Source organism: Falco punctatus (assembly GCF_963210335.1).
Source record: "Falco punctatus genome assembly, chromosome: 5".
NCBI classification, from domain to species: domain Eukaryota; kingdom Metazoa; phylum Chordata; class Aves; order Falconiformes; family Falconidae; genus Falco; species Falco punctatus.
In genome coordinates, this window is record NC_137584.1 from 25,319,008 (window position 1) to 25,338,220 (window position 19,213).

Consider the following 19,213-nt stretch of genomic DNA (forward strand, 5'->3'; position numbering starts at 1 on the left):
AGGAAAATAATAGCACAGTCGTGTCCTGCTATATTAGTTAATAAAGGTCTGTAAAAAATGGCTCCCCAACAGCTGCTCAGCATGGAATCTGATACTAATGTTTTGAATTTCTGGGCAATGCATAGGTTTTCCAAATAAGAATGCAGTAAAAGAAATAGGACGCAAAAAAAAAAAAATCTGTGATGAACACCAAGGGAACACCATTTTCTTTATATCCCACATATGTGGAATGCAAACATATCCAGCATTTTGCACAAACTTGCAAGCAATGCTTAAGAAAAATGCATTCTTGAAAACCTAAATGGGTTTTATCATTACCAGCCTCTGAATTCAGTTCATCCACATTTTGTACACTAACGCACTTAGTTTATACGCTCATTTGTTTTTTGTGCCAGCATATGATAACTACAGTGATTGCCTAGAGGGAGGATGACACCAGAGAAAGCCATACTTCATGGATAAATATATATACAAAGAAACAAATAGCAAGTTTTCCAGTCTATTCATCCTGTACAGCTGATTCTACTGTTACACTTTAATGAAACAGAAATTCCTATTTATTTAACAACTAATATCAACTCTGATTTCACAATAAAGAGAATTCCAGTGCATCCAGGTCCAACAGGATTCAGGCAGTCATTCCTGCTCTGTGTAACTTCAGCAGCAAAAATAATATATCTAATTATATCTATTTTAACTGCAAATTATTATTTTAGCATGAATTGTCTGTTTAAAGATAATGCACGATGGAACTCTTAGCTGCATCCCAGAAGTCACGCAGCACCAAGCAGATAAGATCACAGTGGTTACCAGGAGTAGCAAATGGGAAAAGCACTACAGGAAATGAACTCTTGTCAATAATCTCAAGAGAGTGCTATATTTAGGTCAATTGTACCTGAAATCGTTTGGTGGGGTAATTGCTCTTTGGTACAGACTCTGCTCTCTGAGCCTGTCAGAGTGCTTGTAGGTCCACTGGATTGGATTCACCAATTTTCTTCCAGACTCATTTTCTAAAAGAAAAAAAAACAAAACAAAAACAACAAACAAAAACAAACTTTACTACAGGATAGAAATCTTACCAGGAACAGAGAAAACTATGTGTTATTTCAGCTTTTAAAATCAGGCTTTCAATAAATGCATTTAATACAAAAAACTTGTTCCAATATCCAACTGATTTCCTGTTTTCTAGAACAGAAATTTATTCAATTATTCAAAGTTTTTATTTGGCCCTGCAAAGACCTTCCATATCTGTTAAGTATCTAAGGTGATTTAAAGTGATTTTTGCTTTTGCTGACCAGTTAATAATCAATGCAAAATTAGAATTGTTCTTAAATCCTGTGATGTACCCCAGTGCAGCATTACTCAGGCTTTAATCCAGGTTGAGTCCTCATCTGATAATACAGCTATTGTTTAATAATTTAAAATGATTTATGCATGTATTCAGAGGAATGTGATAAATTCAGTTTTAGGAAACTGACCTAATGAGCCACATACTGACCCTTTACAGCAGTTGGTTGGATTCATACAAGTATCAGAAAACAACACCTAGTCCTCCTCTCATATGATTTCTTAGAAGAAATATAATATACTGCTTTGATAGCACAAAGTCTCCAGCAGAACTGTTCCTTCTTCACATTAAAGAGTCAGTATTAATAAGATGAATTTTAAAGTAAGGCAAAGCCTCCTCTAGCAGCTATTCAGCATGTGTTTACCTTGTACACAGACAGATACAGCATCATATTTGTAGTCATTACTCAGGGCTTGTGATTAGTGTCTACCGTAATTAAAGAAAATGTCATGATGTAACTACACTGCTGAAGAACAGAAATGCACTTTTTATTTTTAAAAAATTACAAAGGGAATAAGATACTCTGCTGAAAGCTGCAGTAGGTGCATCAGTTATTTTAGCTATTGTTTTTTGTGTAGAACTTCAAATTCAAAGATACTCATTAAACTGAGTAGATGGCAATAACAGACGAAGTGTTAATGGGGCAGCAGTGGAGTGTGTCAGGAAAATGAAGAGACCCTGAGGGGCTCACCATGCTGTTTATGCTCAGCTAAATTCAGCAGCATTACCATAAATCCTCTAAAAGATACTGTACTCAATTTCTTACATGCCACTTTTCAGGCAACAAAATATTCTACAAGATTAGAAAATGGGGGGGGGGGGGGGGCGGCAGCGGAGATTAAAAACTGTTTTCTATTAGGCAAACCATTTGCATGTAAATACACTAAGTAGCACTCTATTATTACTTTTTTACAATTCTATAAAAACAAAGAGGGTCTTTTAATCTTCAAAACAATATGTGAATCTAAGTAAAAAAAATTTGAAATTGTACACAGGAACGGAGCCTTTTAACAAACAAATAATTTCATTCATAAAATTATTTTTTAATTTAAGGATCAGGGTTCAGTATCAATTTGTCACATACATAGTTCAATGGGCTAAAACACAATTACACATAAACCAAATAACTTTTCACAAAACTCCAGAATTCTTAGTTTCTAGTTTGCTTTTTTTATTATTATTATTATTCTAAGATGACATTCTGAGGGAATAAATTCATTTTAGGAAATATACATGACCCAATAATTCACTACTTAAAAAGAAATATCTTATATATAGTTCTGCACGCATCTTCATGGTGACCTTAATGTGCCTTTTCTCTTTAACTTTAGAAAATACCTTTTCCTATGTAAGGATAGATGGATTAATGAGAAAGTTAGTTAATGAGAAAATGGCTGTACCACATAGCGTAAATTACAAACTCAGCTGCAGGTAAGAAATAATTATTGACACAAAGGTACCAACGAATTGTGAAATGCTTCATATAGTCTATTTTTCTATTTTTGTTTAATCGGTATATTGGTACTCCCCATTTAGGAGTCGCGGACCGTACGCTGCGGCTACGGAGCCGGGGTTTCAGCACCAAGGCCAGAGACCGTGCGCCGGCAGCCGGGGCGGGCCGCGCCGGAGCCACCACGAGCTCATGCCAATAACCATGGACTTCCTTTTTTCATGATTGAAAGCTTTTATTTCTGGAGGTAGTGTAAATAAAAGCATGTGCTCTGTCTATCCTAATTTGATGCTGTATTTAAGACATGTTTAAAAATTAAAATGCTGGGATTTTTTTTCTTTTTTCTCCCATGACATTGTGTTGAGGTCTGCTTACGACTTTTGATTATTTGAAACAAGTAGAATTAACTGATCAGAAAATGAATCAGTTTTTCAAACATCTGAAGACAGAGCTAAGGGGCTACCAGTGATGGCTTCCACTACACACTCCTGACCCTCCATTTCAAAACTGAAAATCTGATACCTGACAGCACTATTGTGTTTGTGGGAAATACTGTTTTGCATATATACAAATAAAGTCTCCACATGGGCAGCACCTGTTCAGAGACCTGCCTCAATATCAGCTTGACATGCACATGCAGCCATAGGCAACTTGCTTGCACCTGAGAATACTGGAACAATAAAGTACCCACAGTTTTCCATTAAAATTAGACTAATGATAAAAATGCTTTGTTTCAGGAACGCAAACAAAAAGTTAAATTACCCTTGTGGAAGTAGAAGTATTGGGTACTTGTAAGAGTCTAATGTGGAGACTCTCCTTACTGTGTAGCCCCTAAGAAAAGCATATTTTAAAGACAGATTAAAAGACACAGCCTCTGAGATACCCTAAGCAATGCACTTAACAGCAGAATGGCAAAAACCACCTGGAATGGATACTTAATCCTTATGAGAAGTAGATATTTTCACAGCAGACAAGAAAATTCCTACAAAATGTTAAATTCCAACTGATGCTGAGAACCAGCAACTCCCCCAAAGGTAATAAAGAGTTCCCAATTCTTATTGTCCCTGAAGGTACAGAAGAAAAACTGAACCGATAAAATAAATCACAAGGAAGCATCCAGCTCTACCTCACTCTCACATAAACATCACCTGCCTTTAAGAGGTTGTGTACTTCCTCTAGTCTGAATATTTCAGCAGTAGTGGTTACTTGAGATGTTTCTTGCAGTAATTTAATTTGCTTTACTGTTTTTTCAGGGAAAGATGAAATAATTACCACTGTTTCAAATAGCTGGATAATTTTTAAAAACTGATTTAAAGAACTGAGTTAATATTAATATTTAGGAGATATTTGTGATTATGGACAGACTTCAGCAGATGACAGCTTACATAAACTTACAGACACTAAAGTCATGATTCTGATTGTTCAGAATATTGTACAAACAAAAATACAGTGGGCCTAGTCCTGCTTCTGCTGGCATTGGACAGACTTCTGTCACACTTTTAAACAGAAACAATGTCATAAACTCAACCCCTAGAAACAAACATTAAGTCAAAGGTCAAGAAACAAAACCAATCTGTTTAAAAACATTAGCTGAATAACAAATAAAGTACTTTTTCAATCAGAATATGAAATTCTGAATCCAACTGTGAAAAAATAGAATGTAAGGTGAAAAGTTGTCTTCCCTATCATTACATATTTGGTGTATAGCCTACTTCCATCAAAAACACATTTAAAACTACAAAGGAGCACAAACATTTGTAAGCCTTTACATTAACTTTTATGTATATCCGCCAATATACAGTCTTGGTGCCAATCCTGCTTGGAAATAAGTGTTTCCTAGACTTCTAAAACACTATCATCTATAAAATAAAAAGGATCATTAGGAAAATGTGGTCTGAAATATAAAAATATAGCAGAGTGAATACCCTTTATCAGAGGAAAAAGATATCCAAAGTTGTCATTTGTTACTCTTGAAAATTTAAGAATATCAGCATTGAGAGCAGACAGCCCATGAGCACCCTTGTTAATACTGGATGTCATGTTTTCTGATATCAAGCGTAGCTTAGGTAGGATTAATGGTTCAAAGAATCAGTAGCTGCCAAACAAGGATTTAAAAATAATGAGGAAAATACACAACTGGCACTGAGGGGAGTTTCTGGAAGGGCTGCATGCGTTCCTCAAATGGTGGATAAACAGTTATCTCCTGGCCATGAGGCACAGTGGAGGAAGTGGGAATCAGTGCACTAATACCCGAGTGAAAAACCTGTGGACTTCCCTGGTTGCAGAAAGTAATGAGGATGGTGAAAATACAAGGGAAGTCTTTGCAGTGTGGCTTGTGGCTCTTCCAAAGTGAGCAATGTGTCCAGTGCCAGGACAACATGGAATCTGAAAATTGCCTTAAGTAGGAGGATGGCATTCCAACAGGACTGGATGAATCAGAATGTTGTCCTTTATCCTGCACCTTAAAACCCTACTACAAAGCAAATTATATTAGGAGAAAGGCTGTTACTTAAAGCTTCACATTATGTATATATATGTTACTTAATTAAAAGCTGTTGATTTGGAGGCATTTCAAAAGTCAACAAATACATATTTGTGTTCAGATTCATCTCCTCAATACAGTGTTACCCAGACAGCCAGAACAGAAGAAAATCAGGCAGGTAATCAAAGCAACTTGCCAACGATTAAACTAAGTTTGGGGCAGAGAACTGATTTGCCTTTCTGGATCTTTCCTGCTGTTTTCTGAAGCAAACCAGTGGTAGTGATGGCATCTTAAGAAATACAAATAGCTAGACAAATAGAAGTGGAAAGAAAATAAATAGCATTAACCTACAGATTATAGACCTATATGCTGCAGACTATGAACTATACGCAGAAAGAGTTATTAGCAGATCTAGTTTTACCTTCCTAAACTGACAACTATTGGGGAAGAATGTGGCAAAGTGCCACGTGTTACTGATATGCCTACAATGCCACATTTGGGGCAGAGCTGTTTACAGAGTCTACTATGCACCAAGGGTGGCACTTCCTAATGACTACAGGTGAAAGTACCTAGTACCTACTGGCTCCTCTGTGGACTAAAACCCAGTTTTACCATCTGTTGTCACAAGTTCAATATTTCTTCTCTCTCCTTTAATCCTTAACTGAAGTTATTTAACAGCAAAACCACCTTTTGAACAAACTGAAAGTAAAAGTACAATACCCAGCATACTATAACATAAAGAGGCATAGAAATAGCCTTTTCAGTACAACAAAAAGCCATAGAGCCTGGTTCAGGAAACACTTTATTTGCCCATCAGATCAATTTCCTGTGTCTCAGTTTGATGGTGACTTAAATGGTCTTATGATGTACCTGAGCCATGTTTTAAAAAAATTGACATATGCCTTTAAAGCCTAATGAGCAAAGATGCATACACATTACAGACACACAGATAGGTAGAGAGTAATTTATCTTTTATCTACCTATCTACTTATAAATAGGAAAGGACAAATGGCATACAGAAGCATTACTACTATTTTGCCATATGCAAACAAGCTTGATTGAACAGTGATTTTTTCATACGTTACTCTGCTGAAATCTGGTTTACTGTTGTCAGAACAGAAAAGACACATGCATGGGGAGATCTTCTTTTATTGTCATACCCTGTAACCCCAACAGTTGTCACAAACTGCAAGTTCTTATGTCCCTTGACCAAGACAATTTGATATATTCCAATTGATTCCTCTTTAAAATAGTAGTTTATATGAACATATTTAATGTTAAGGTTCTCAGAACCAGCAGAAAAACTATGTGTAACTGAATTAATTGCAAAGGAAAGTCTATGTTAGTGTGATACTGATTTCAAAAAATTGATGTGGAAATCGAAGTATTGAGTTTGTTTTGCGGTAAGACATAACACAATTAAGTATATTAGCAGCAAATATATAAGCAATATTCTTTATAGCACATTATACAAGCTAATGCTAAAATACTAATCTGGACCTGAAAATTACCATTATGTATACTCAGTTGCATTGATTTACATCAAAGAAAGTACTGCTGTGAATGAAACCTACTGTTGGTTTGTACAGGGCTCATATAGATTTGTTTGAAATACAAATAATTGATCTTTTAGCGACACTTGGCAAAAAAGAAAAGTGTAAATAATGTTTACAAACTGGTCTACATTTAGCATTATATTTAGAAGAAGATAGATCCCAAAATGAAAACTAATATTTGCTACTAGTTATTCATTGCCCTTCAATTATTTCGTCATTTCAGAGACAGTCAAGTCAAAAACTAAACCAATACATGGTCACTAACACACTGAGAATAACTGTGCAGAAGTGTAAACAGAAAGGGTAACTCTCCTCCAAGGCTGACACAGAAAATACTTGAGAAAAATGGATATGGTCCTACTGATTGGATTTCTTTGCAAATGATTTCTGACCAGATTAGAGCACTAAATGAATCTCAAATTGCATTTACAGTAAAAGTGTAGCCATGACTGTTACTCTCTGATGTTAAAGCATCTTATGGTTTCAGACTATTTCTCAGGTGACATTAGCTCAGAAACCCATTCTTCTTACCTCCCCACATTTCACTAATACTGTCAGGTAAGAGGAAAATAACTGCTACCACTATATAAGCGGTGCCCCAAATGCAAAGCTGGGTTATACTGCGGTTAACTAGACATAGACAAACCAACTGCTACAAAACAACCCAACACAAAACCTCTAATAGCAAACAAACAGGAAAGCAAAATACACTTATGAACATATGTGTTAGGAGAACAAACCCTTGGTGTCCTCTGATGCAGTTACAGGAGACCTCAAATAGGTCATGGGATGTTTGAAGGGGTGAGTTCCTACCACAGATTGATTTCTAATAGTGTCAGAAGTAGAACAGTAAGGTGGACTGATGTATCAGCTACAATGTGAACTACATATCAAAGAGCTGTACTGGCCTATCTGTAGAGTAAGTGTACAGCATTCTTGAATGGAAGAATAATGTGCAGATGCAGATACAAAGGCAGGTGTATGACTTGTCCCCAAAGGTACAAAAATATGTCATTAATAAAATGAGATATGTTTAAAATCCATTATCTACAGCATTTCACCCTATGCTGCTTGATTTGTATCAAAAGAGAAAACAAGAATCCTTGTCTAGCAGGTAGAGCAGGTGTTGAATAACTTATGGATTAACAGATACTGCGAAGTAAGATAAGCTTAAGTTCTATTTAGATTCAAAAAGATTTGTAATAAGGCCATAACAAATAGAGGTGCTGGCTTACAAGAAGGTGTAACAGAAACCACAGGCATAATCCCATTCATAAATGAAAGGAGGAAAGTTCTGCCCTTTCATCACCTCCCTTGAATAACAGAAGAGCTACTCACATACAGTTATTGTAGTGTCCAAGAACTTTGGGTTTCTCAGTAGAAATAAGTAATTGTTGACGACTGACTGCACAAAACATGCTGTGTGGTGCCGAAGAATGTAATGGCCTTTACAGTGGGAACAGAAGAAGCAGAGTCAGGTAAGACACTCTTCCCTTAACTGTAAAACTGTTCAAAACTTTAAAAAGAGATAAAAAGAAAAATATTTCAAAATCATCAATGGTCTCATGCAATAGCCTGAGCCATGGGTGATACACAGCCAGCTCCCTGCCACATGCCAAAAATTCATCTCACAACAAGTCTGAAAATACAGCATGAGATGGGCATCCTCTTTCCCCTGGATGTGAAGAGTAGAAGGGAATAGAAAAGACAAAAAAAATTAAGAGCCACTCCTGAGATGATGTCAAAGACCATGTTTTTGTATTGTCAAGCAAAAGACAAAACAAAGTAAGGAGACAAGCAAGAGGGAGAGATCAGGGAAGAGAACAAGATGTCTGAGTGTGTTGGGTCACTGAGGCAAATGGGAAAAGTTTGAGGAAAAGATGACAGAAAAGCAAGCATGAATAGGTGTTAGAGAAAATTAAAGTAGATATTATTAACATTCTTTTTGAGAAAGCTAATGAGATGTGTATAAAAGGTGAAGGTTACAAATAGGGTTAGAGAAGGATTATTGAAGTGAGATCAAGCTTTCAAATAAGTACCAGGGCTAGTGTCAAGAAGGTCACAGGAATGCCTGTTGAACATTTGTCATAACTTGCAATTTTAACTTTTACAATAAAGCATTAAAGTGATTCTCAACATTAAAGCTGCTGTGTTAGATGCTAATACTGCCCCAAAATGGCCTACAAATGTAATATTTGATCATCATGCCCAGTATGTCTCAGACCATCACCATAATTAAGGTAACTGTATCAGGCAGCTTAATCTCTTCACCTCAGCAAGTTTCAAAAGCCTCTATTCACTGCCACTCTTCACTGTTCTAGTCCAGGGGCTGTTGCTGTTATTCCTCATAGTTTACTGTTTCTCAACAGATTTGCAAAATAGTTAAAATTCTGGGTTTTCTCAGCATGTTCTGCTTTGATCCAGGTCTCATTCCCACAGAGGAAATAATTTTGTAAGTCAAAGATCCTGATGAAGGACACAGAGGATGATGACAACTTGCCCTTTTTCTACAAGCCCTGGACGGGTATGGGTTGTTTTGTTACAGGCGCTATGAAAGATAATGGCCGGTTCCCCTCTTGGGGCCGAGTTGCCACTCAAACGTCAACGTAAGAGAGGGATCATTTTGAGAGGAACAAACAGAGCAGGAATGCACCTCAGAAGGCTGCCATAGTGTACACAGGTCCCTTATGTTTCTGCAAGATTATCAGCAAGTGCAAAGGCATCCAGCTGCACCTCAGCTTTCCAGTAATAACTGTAAGAGATGCAATCAGCTACAGACTTTTGTCTCCAACTCTTGAGCCCTAGATATTGAGTGTGATTATTTTCATGGCTTCAAAAGACAAGTGACTCTGAGACCCAAATCCTCAAAAGTTTTTAATTTCCTAAGAACTTTTGAGGATCTGAACCTGAATGCGTTAAGCGAGATCTACTACGCGTGACTCAACCCAAGATGTATTTACAACAGGTTCCATCTTGTCCCCATTCAATGAAGTCAACAACAAAAAAGAAACTCCTACTTTTTCTAAATGACAGCAGCACAACATGCATAAATTTTTATAAGACACTTTGAAAGTCTTCCCTTGTGCTACCCAATTACCTGAGGACTACAGCATAAATTAAAACAACTGTCAGCAGTCTAGATTGATTCTCCTCTTGTTGCCATTTATTAGTATTGATACAGAGTTCTATTATTGAAATGAGGATAAATTAGGCCCTAAAACAACAGGCAGCTTATCATCAGCTTAGACCTCAGATATTTTTTCTGTGTATTTTGAGTAATCAGCACTACTCTGAATCAAACATTTATTGCAGAAACTCAAAGGACTTCTCACCTAACTTCCTAGAGGTTAATCAATAAACCTAATTAAAAAAACCTGCAACCTTCAATCATTCAATTGCTCAGGACTTTCAGTAATGCCAAATGCAAGGAGGAAAGGCTCTCTACTTGCCATAACTGAGAAGCTTCAGGAAATATAAAAAACTAAGTGCAGACATCTTGGCTTGCCAGACAAGACAGCAGTGTAAAACTGTCTTGAGTCACAGCAGCTATGACTCTTCACGTGCAAAGTCAGTGACAGCCTAAACAGCTGTGATACAAAAAGGTCAGCAGGATTCCATAAATGTTTCTGTTGATTCAGGCGCCGGGAAAGATACAACCAAAGCAACAACCTATAGGTAGTCACCCGAGCACTACTGTGTTACAAGAGCAAAGAGAAGCACAAAGGGGCTCAAACAAACATGGTGAATACAAGACAGGCCCAAAGACTTTCAGATGGAAAGGAAAAGGCAGAAGTGCCAAGGCAGAGGAAAGGAAAGGTTATACATATCATGGCATATGATAAGTTATAATGCAAAATTTCAGTATGAAATTCTTATTTACAACACACAAAACACCCTTCATTGAAATCTGTGAACTTGTCAACATAAAAGTCATTACTGATTTCCTTCTAAAGATCTGATTTGTAATTGCCGAAGTATATTTCCATTGTAGATGCCTTTGTGACTATTTCAAATGTACGTTCATTTCCGTTCAAAACATGCTGTGATGCAAAAAAGTTGAGAAAATATGAGGATTTAAAATAAAAACAAACCTACATTGCCATCAATAAGTATCATTAAACAGCTGCCAATTTTTAAATAGTTGAAAGGTTATGGAGATGTAAAAATATGACTGGAAATGAAAAAACATTTTTTATCTCCTTTCCCAAGACTCCTACTCAAGCAAACAAAAAAGTACAATAAAACATTATTTAAAAAAAAGGGGGGGGGGGGGGGGGGGGAGGGAGGGAATTAATGAACTTCAATAACTGTACTTAATCACAAAATCTAGTTAGGAATAGGCTGCTACCATAAGGTAAGACAGGTTGCAGACAGTAGTCCTTTATGTAAAAGCAAATGTCAAAAGAAAAGCTCTAATATTTGGTTGTGGGCTCCCACTTTTCACATAGGCATTTCCTAAATCCATGTTTGATGAGCTTCTCCAGCTATAAATTCTGTAAATTCCCTCTGGAGCAGTGCAGAGTGTGCTTCATGAAAATGTCATCTGCCAGCGCTGCAATTACTCACACTCCAGCAATCATGTGCACAATGCAGAATGGGTCGAATTCAGGTGAGAACGAGAACCAGCAATCAAGCCTCTGGAATTGAGAACAAAGCCATTTTCTTTCATTTGCCATCAACAGAACCATCAAGGCCTTAATTACAAGGCAAGTGTCAAGCCTGGCTGCTGAAAGGCTTATTATTATACAGCTCAGCTTCAAATCAGTTTTGTATTGATGAACTGCAAAAAGAGGAAGCCAGCTTAGCCCCACAAGAAAAGAAACAGGGACTAACTGATTATTTGATTGGCAGGAAAAAACAAGGACGTTTAAAAATACATTTTTAGACAGTAAAAGAATTAGTGAATAGCACACCTAAAACCTTTCTCTAAACATATTTTCTATCTCAATAGCAAATCTGGGTGCTCTGGTAATTCAAAAAACACTCTCTTTAATTGAGATCATTGTAGTAGCCACAAACGACACTGCAAAAAGATTCTTTAGGTCATGCATTCTGTTTTTCAGACAGTAATGCATGTTTTGTGAGCGTTCTCATTGCCTCTTTGTATCTAATTGCATGTCTATACCTTGAACAGAGAGATATTAAGTGAATTAAGCATGTATTCACAAGCCCTTGCCCAACAATTATCTATTTGCATTAGATTAGTTGCCCTCATATTGAACAGCAGATGAGAAATCATCATTTAGTAAGCAACAGGATTTATTTATGTTGATTCAATCTAATTATCAGTAAGTACCACATTATAACTAAAAGCCAAATGTCCTCTCTTTTCCCATTTTCTATATAAGACTTTTAAGCATTGCAAATAATGAATGAACTGTTAGAACAAGGCCTGAATTTGGAACTAGCTGCTAATACAACATTACTATTATTGTAAGTCTTAAATCTTTCAGGTTTTTAAAACCATATTCTGATTTAGCCTCTGCATCTCTTATGTGACGGGAGAAAAATGTGCTTAGCTCATTGGTCTGCCTTTTGAATAGCAGGTGTATAGCAAGTCAGAAACACCATTTAGGTCAATGAACATTTAACCATCAATTTTATGCATTTTAGCTAAAATGGTGACAACCTTTACCCACTGCTGCATCCAGTAGATATACAACACAAATACATTTTTCCTCTTGCAACACACCTCACCCCAAAAATTTCAATGGCTTATGCTTCAGCAGGACATTACAGAGTTTGAAATCAATGGCATGAGAAAATAAACTAACACCAAAACTATGAGAGCAACAGTCACATCTCTATTTTGTCATTCACTTTCATTGTTTATAAGCTTAATTTCTTCCCATGGGATATACAATACATATAAAAATCAAATACTCAAAAGTTAGGAAATAACAGGAAGATAATACCCACTTGAAAATATCCAATATGTTTTACAGGAGAAAAAAAGAAAAAAAAGAATTCAGATGAAAAATTGATGGAGATTTTTAGTTTTAAAGGGAAAAACAAGTAATCAGGCTTTCAAGCCATGCATTTGAAACATTCAGGCACTTTCAACAGAGGTCAGGCAATGTTACTGTATCAGTTTCTACTTGCATGTTTAGCCACCTAATTATTTTTTAGCTTTTTTTTTTCCAGTTTCCACTGAAAGAAACACTGAATGACTAATTCCCATTTTGCCATTGAAATACTCTAGATATAGGAATAGTGTAGAAAACTTTTAAAAGCTCTATTGGTTTCAAATTTCCTCAGTATTATTTTTATTGTTTGTCTTTATATAACTCCTTCTTACCAAAGCATTTTAAAAAGACCACCTGACTCATCTGAATCAAGAGCCATCCCTTCCATTTAACGAGATCTTCACCTCTTTGTAGCTCAAGTTAGGGTTCTAAATCATAAAATCTATTATTGTAACACAAATATGCGTACAAGTGATACTTTCTTTTCTTAGACTTTTCTTATTTAGGAATCACTAGCAGAACAATGCTTTAGTTCCTCAATGTCAAAAAAGAAGTTTTTCTTTTGAAAAACAATGCATTCTGTTGAGCAAACCTTAACACAGAGAATAGACAAGTATCATGGATTGTCTATACAAGACAATATGCTGAAAGCATTATGAAACGTACGTAAATTGGAAGATTACTGAAAAATGTCATTCCCATATATTGTTAAAAAAATCCATGCTTGGGTATCCGGATCAGAAAAATACTGCATTACATCTGAAATCTAGAAGTGAAAAATATTTAAACAATCATTACGGGTAGCATTGGTATGTGAAGAACATGGAGGTGCTTAAAAGACAAATGGAACTGGTACCAGTGGCTTATCAGAAGTTTACTGGCATAGTCTGATGTTCTCTGTGTGGTTAGACTGCAGTAGCTTAAATCCTTGGTTTGGTAAGGGCAGAAAGAAGGTACTTCAGCAAAAAAGACATAAACATTTGTTGTCTGGAAAGAGTTGTGTCACATGCTCTGTAACTGACACCAAGATGCCTTACAACAGAATTATTAGGTTCTAAGAGTAAAATGAGAAGTAAAATGGTTACCAGCCACAGATCCTTCTGTGGAACCAACCTCTGAACATCCTTTCAAAGCAAACAATATTCGAAATAACGTAGATAACAGGAATAAATTAGTATTTTTCTTAAGTAAACCCTTTAAGAAAGCAAACAAAGATTTTCAGATGCAGCCAAATTATTTGGGATCCTACAATTTTTTCTTCACATGAACTTAAGGTCTTACAGATAGCGGTAGAATACATCCATACACTGCTGTGATTTCAGAAATATTCCTGTTTTGATAAACTAATGAGAGGACAGTAAGAAAATAAAGAAGCAACATAAATTAATGTACTAGTATAACTTTCTCATATATTTACTATCACATGCCTTTCTTTTCTCTACAGATGTCTCCATTCACTTCTGAGCTCCTATTTTCTGCTTCTTTATCCTCAACAAATAAGAGCAGCATTTTCTTCAGAAGTAATAGACTTCTGCTCTATGAATATGTTGAGGGAATTACATGAGACAACTGCTTTTTTCAAGGTTATTTACAAATTTATTTATATTCCATGCAATTTTTGAGATTCTTCATATATATTTTCAGTTAAGCATGTGCCTAAGAACCTTGCTTGATCAACAGAACAAGTGCAAGATCGTAACCACCTTCTGAACACTGCCAATACCATACCAGTTATCTCTGTTATCCAACATGCAAGAGAGTCTTTCAAATAACATCACCTAAATACTGCCTGGTAAAATTGAATTACACTTAAAAGCAAGCAAACAGAAGTAGTTCTCCAGCTACACAGCTCAGTGGAAGAAAAATAAACAAAACACACAAACCCAATCTTAATTTAATAAAGAATTAGTACCTTTCATATGAATCAACATATTATTAAACTTAGAAATAACCAGGCATACTTGGGGTGGGAAGGAAAAGGGAAAATTTATACGTAATTTGAGGATACCACCTACAAGAAATCAAATTGAATACTGCTTGCCCACATTAAAATTGCCACTGTGGCAGAAAAAAAAATATATTTACATTGAAAAGGACAGTTGCTGTTCTAAAAATAATTTCTCTGAAAGTGTTGTTTATAATTATTGCAACAGTGTATTGCTACAGTTAGGACTGCACCAATATCCACTTGGCAGGCAGTAGGAAATCATAATGAATACAGAGGAACTGCAAGCCAACACCTCTTACCAGCAAATGGCTGCATGAACGTGGGTGAGCTACTGACATTTGTAAACTTGAAGTTTATCATCTACCTGAATAAAGGAAAAGTTTTATTTTTTTATGAGTATTTTAAATTTACACACAAAGTCATTTGAAAATGCAAAAAAAAAAAAAAAAAAAATATATATATATATATGGAGGATTAACTCTTAATTCTTTCTCAAAGTTTCCAAAGGACTCTATGAGATTTTTGGAGTTCACAAAGAAGGACTCAAGATAAAAGGATGAAATGGACAAAACTAAGTGTGTTACTTGCAGTTGTTTTATGGGCTTAACACAGATCTAATTCTAAAAGCTTGTGATTATTATTGCCCGGCTTGTGACTGAGTGCCTCCATTTTGCATATTCAGCCAAAGATGTTACTGAGTTCACAAGACTAATAGGCTACCACCGTTTAGAAGACAGATACTTTTATGATTTCTTGCAGGGGAAATCAAAGATTACCCATCACTTTGGATAGTCTTTGTAATTCTGTCCCCTCTAGCTGTTAGAAACAGACAGTGAAAATTCATCTAAATAGGATCGTCTAGGGAAGATCCTGATGCCATCGCTTAGTGAATGGCATTACCTAGACTGGGCAATGCTATCACTTCAGAGAAATTTTAAGGTACAAATTCAGCAAAGCGACTGAGATACTCATGTATCTAAATTACCCACCAGACTCATTCAGCCAAATTTCTTTCATAAATTTTTATAGGAATTTTATGGCCCAATTACATCTTTACATGATAGAATTCAAAACGAGTTCTCATTCCAAAGGTCATAATTTCACTGTGTAATTACTGCCTGGACCAAAAAGGTGTCTACCAGATTGCAGTTTTTATATACTTTTTAGATTGGTCAAGGCTATTTTTATTTTTTTTTTTCTGGACCAATCTCTTATTTTGAAGCAGTTAATGAAAACTTTACCATTTACTTCAGTACATAAAAGACTTTGATTTCTCTTTATAAAAATGCCTGAAATGTGAGGTAAAGTAAATCTGTGTCTTTTTTCTTACTCTCACTCCTAAATGCTGCAAATTAAGGATGGAGCATCCAACACATCTTAAAATAAGACATTTTAGGTCTTTCTTTGAGTATCACAACACAGTGTACAGTAATTCAACATGGTTATTTAAAAACAGATAATAATAAACAATAACTGCAGAGCAGGATAAGAAAGAAACAGTGATATACTGTTTGAGCAGGTGGTACTAGATGAACTTCGATGGGTTCAGCGTGACTAAAACTAATGTCCCAGAGGACAAAGACTGATGTCACTGTAACTAAATAAGCTTTTTTCTGCAGTCTCTCCTCTCATCACATCTTGGGTTTCATACTTCTACAGCTAGACAACAGGAAAGAATTTAGAATTCTGCAAAGGCGGAAAAACTCTTCAAAGATCACTATTCGTGCCCTTTAAAAGTGGAAGACAATGCAAACTGGATACTTAGCCATAACTTTATATGGACATAAAGAAAGAATTTCCCCTCATGTTGTCTGAAATCAATATTGGCCAATTTCCCAGCTTTCCAAATCTATTACTTCATAGGTTACTATCATCTACTGATGTTGAATATATCTTTCTTCTTTATTATATCATCCTGACTCAGAGATCTGCATAAACAGAGGTGCACAGAAAAAAAGGCATGAGTTCATATGAAGTGCAACATATAGGTTCTCATTTATGTACGCTATCAAACAACAGAACATAAGCAAGTTTCAGGCTTTGCTTCTGTTGCCTTTCTCAGACTTCCAATTTACATTATTGGAGGCAGAATCACTATTATGCTAACCTAAGACATGTAATTTCCTATTAACTCCAGCTCTGCACATACATTCTCACCTTTGCACTTCTGGAAAAATAACAACTTCTTTTACCATTGCTGTTTTTCAGGAATACCCATTCTTGGATCTTTTTTTTCTATAGAAAGTGACATGCTCCTAATTGTAAAAGCATTTTCAGTGTAAGCTACTTCTTACCAACACAGTCCATCCTTAGTGTTGTTCAGTCTTTTATTCTCCACTCTCTACAAGGTACAAAAATATCTGATCAGAAAAAGTAATGAAAGGGTAACTGGTCTTGACATCATTACAATTATGGCATTATTTCTTGAATAGGAAAATCCCACAATCTATATTTAAAATAGTCAAAATAAATCCAATGCACTTAGAAATTTCTGGGCCACTCATCTCTGAAAGCTTCTTTTTCCTTGATTTTTCCTGTTTGATTCCTGTCTCCCTCAAGTTGTACTGTTCCTAAACAGTGGCAGTTTTGACAGCACATGACTGGAGACAGGAGGGACAACATACAGATCAAATTGCACATTAGCAGTAAAGTCACGAACTGGCAGTGCAAGTGGTCTTTCAGAGAGCAGAAGGCAATGGGACACCAGAAAGTGTACTTACACTAGGCCTCACCAGAAAAGCGCTACTCTCTGTGTACAGTGCCATCTTTCAATTACTCATACTATAATCCTCAAATACAGAAAATTTTGGTAATCCATTATTAGGATGACACATGCAACTGGTCTAATCTCAATCTAAAAACAAATGGCAAAAGGGCAAACATTTTCTGATCAGCAGGAAGCAGAGAAACACATTTTCTTTACTTACAGAACAAAATCTTGTGAAAACGGAACACAACTAGATTGTTTTGGTGGAAAGGAAGCGAGTATCTTCAGTGCATAGGACTTATGAGTACCTCTGTCTGCATAAGGAATTCTCTCTGACTTTTCCATGGTAAATTTAACTTTGTTGTTCACCCACTTACTGAACTCTTGCTTGCAGAACTGACAAAATTATGAGAAAGTCTCCCATAATGCACACTGATCAGCAGGTTTTCTGGAGACAATCTGATGGCTCTTGCCAGATAAGGTACCGCCAAATATCACAAGACTTGTTCTTGCTAAGAAGACTCATTTAAGTGGGCTACATGATCGAGAGCAAAGACATAAACTCCTGATCTATGAATTTCTATGGAACAGCTTGCTAGCTGAGGCAGATTAGCCTCTGACCAATTCTAAGCAAATACTTATATTTGACAAATCATTTTTTTTCCTGGACTTGGTCCACAGAAACATTAATTTAGATCAAAGCTTCAAGAGCAGTTCTACTTGTAAGTCATCTTAGTAGCAGTAAGTAGCATCTAAGCAAATATGAGATATATCCATCCTTTTTGACAGTGCATATTAGTCCAAGAAGACTTCTGAAGATACAGGTAGAGAAGGAAACTAAAATAAGGAAAAATGAAACAGCTGTGAACCCTCTGGAATGACAACAGTGGATGTTTTAGCCAGGAACATCATCTATGCACCAAATATTTTTAGCATATGTCAAGAGTTACCACAGTTACAGATCCAAATTAATCCTTCCAAAGTCTCCATTTAATAGAATTTCATCAATTAAGTGTTCCTCTGGCTAAATCAGAGGTAATAACTTAGTACTTCTTTGCCTACTGTAATATGGCATCATTTAGCACACTACTAACCTTGGATGGGGTTACCTGCTGGCAATGATGTGTCAGTCATCTCTGATGTAGTACCACTTCCTACAGCAGGGACTTTAAGAGGCAAAACCTCTGGGAACAACCTCAAAACCAATTATGGCTCCCTGCAGAGCAAAGGGATGTTGTAGCCAGGGCCCAGCTCAGTTAGCCTCACACGGGGCACCAGTTGTTGCAGCACAAGAAAGCTATAGGGCTGCAACAAGGCATTGGCCAGATTCTACTGTCCGTGCTGTTTCTCCTTCCCCCAGAGACCAGACCACACTGCTCCTCCTTCATCCAAACCACCCACCCCATGATCCTCAGGGCTATTTAACTACTTAGCAGGAACGAGCTACAGCTGCACATCGTCCATGTCAATCAACCACTGCCTTCCAGGCAAGGCCACAGCTGCATGTTACCAGCGCTAATCAACCCACAGCCTTCATTCCTCTGCACAGGCAATCTTTGTTTTGTTTTGTTTTGTTTTGTTTTGTTTTGTTTTGTTTTGTTTTGTTTTGTTTTTAAAGTAGAGACAGGTTATCGTTTAATCTTTATGGACTTCTCTAATCCCAAAATTTCCTTTAATATTTACTATTTTTTAAAGTCTTTTTTTACAGAATCAAAAAATAAGAGTCATTCAGGCTGAAAGGGAGCTCCAGAGGTCT

General features: G+C 36.3%; 1 protein-coding gene across 19 annotated transcripts in view; it reads right to left on the reverse strand.

The window, feature by feature from the left end:
• MYT1L (myelin transcription factor 1 like) overlaps window positions 1-19,213 on the reverse strand; it is a 331,228-nt gene that overhangs the window by 227,775 nt on the left and 84,240 nt on the right. For 5 of the 19 annotated variants that reach the window (XM_080387780.1, XM_080387781.1, XM_080387779.1 and 2 more), the window contains exon 2: window positions 896-1,010. The exons of 13 other annotated variants lie outside the window; for them this stretch is intronic. The gene's annotated coding sequence lies outside the window, so the exon portion shown is untranslated. Of the gene's footprint in view, window positions 1-895; window positions 19,013-19,213 lie in introns of those variants that run through there. One more of the 19 variants, XM_080387793.1, reaches the window with a different exon arrangement.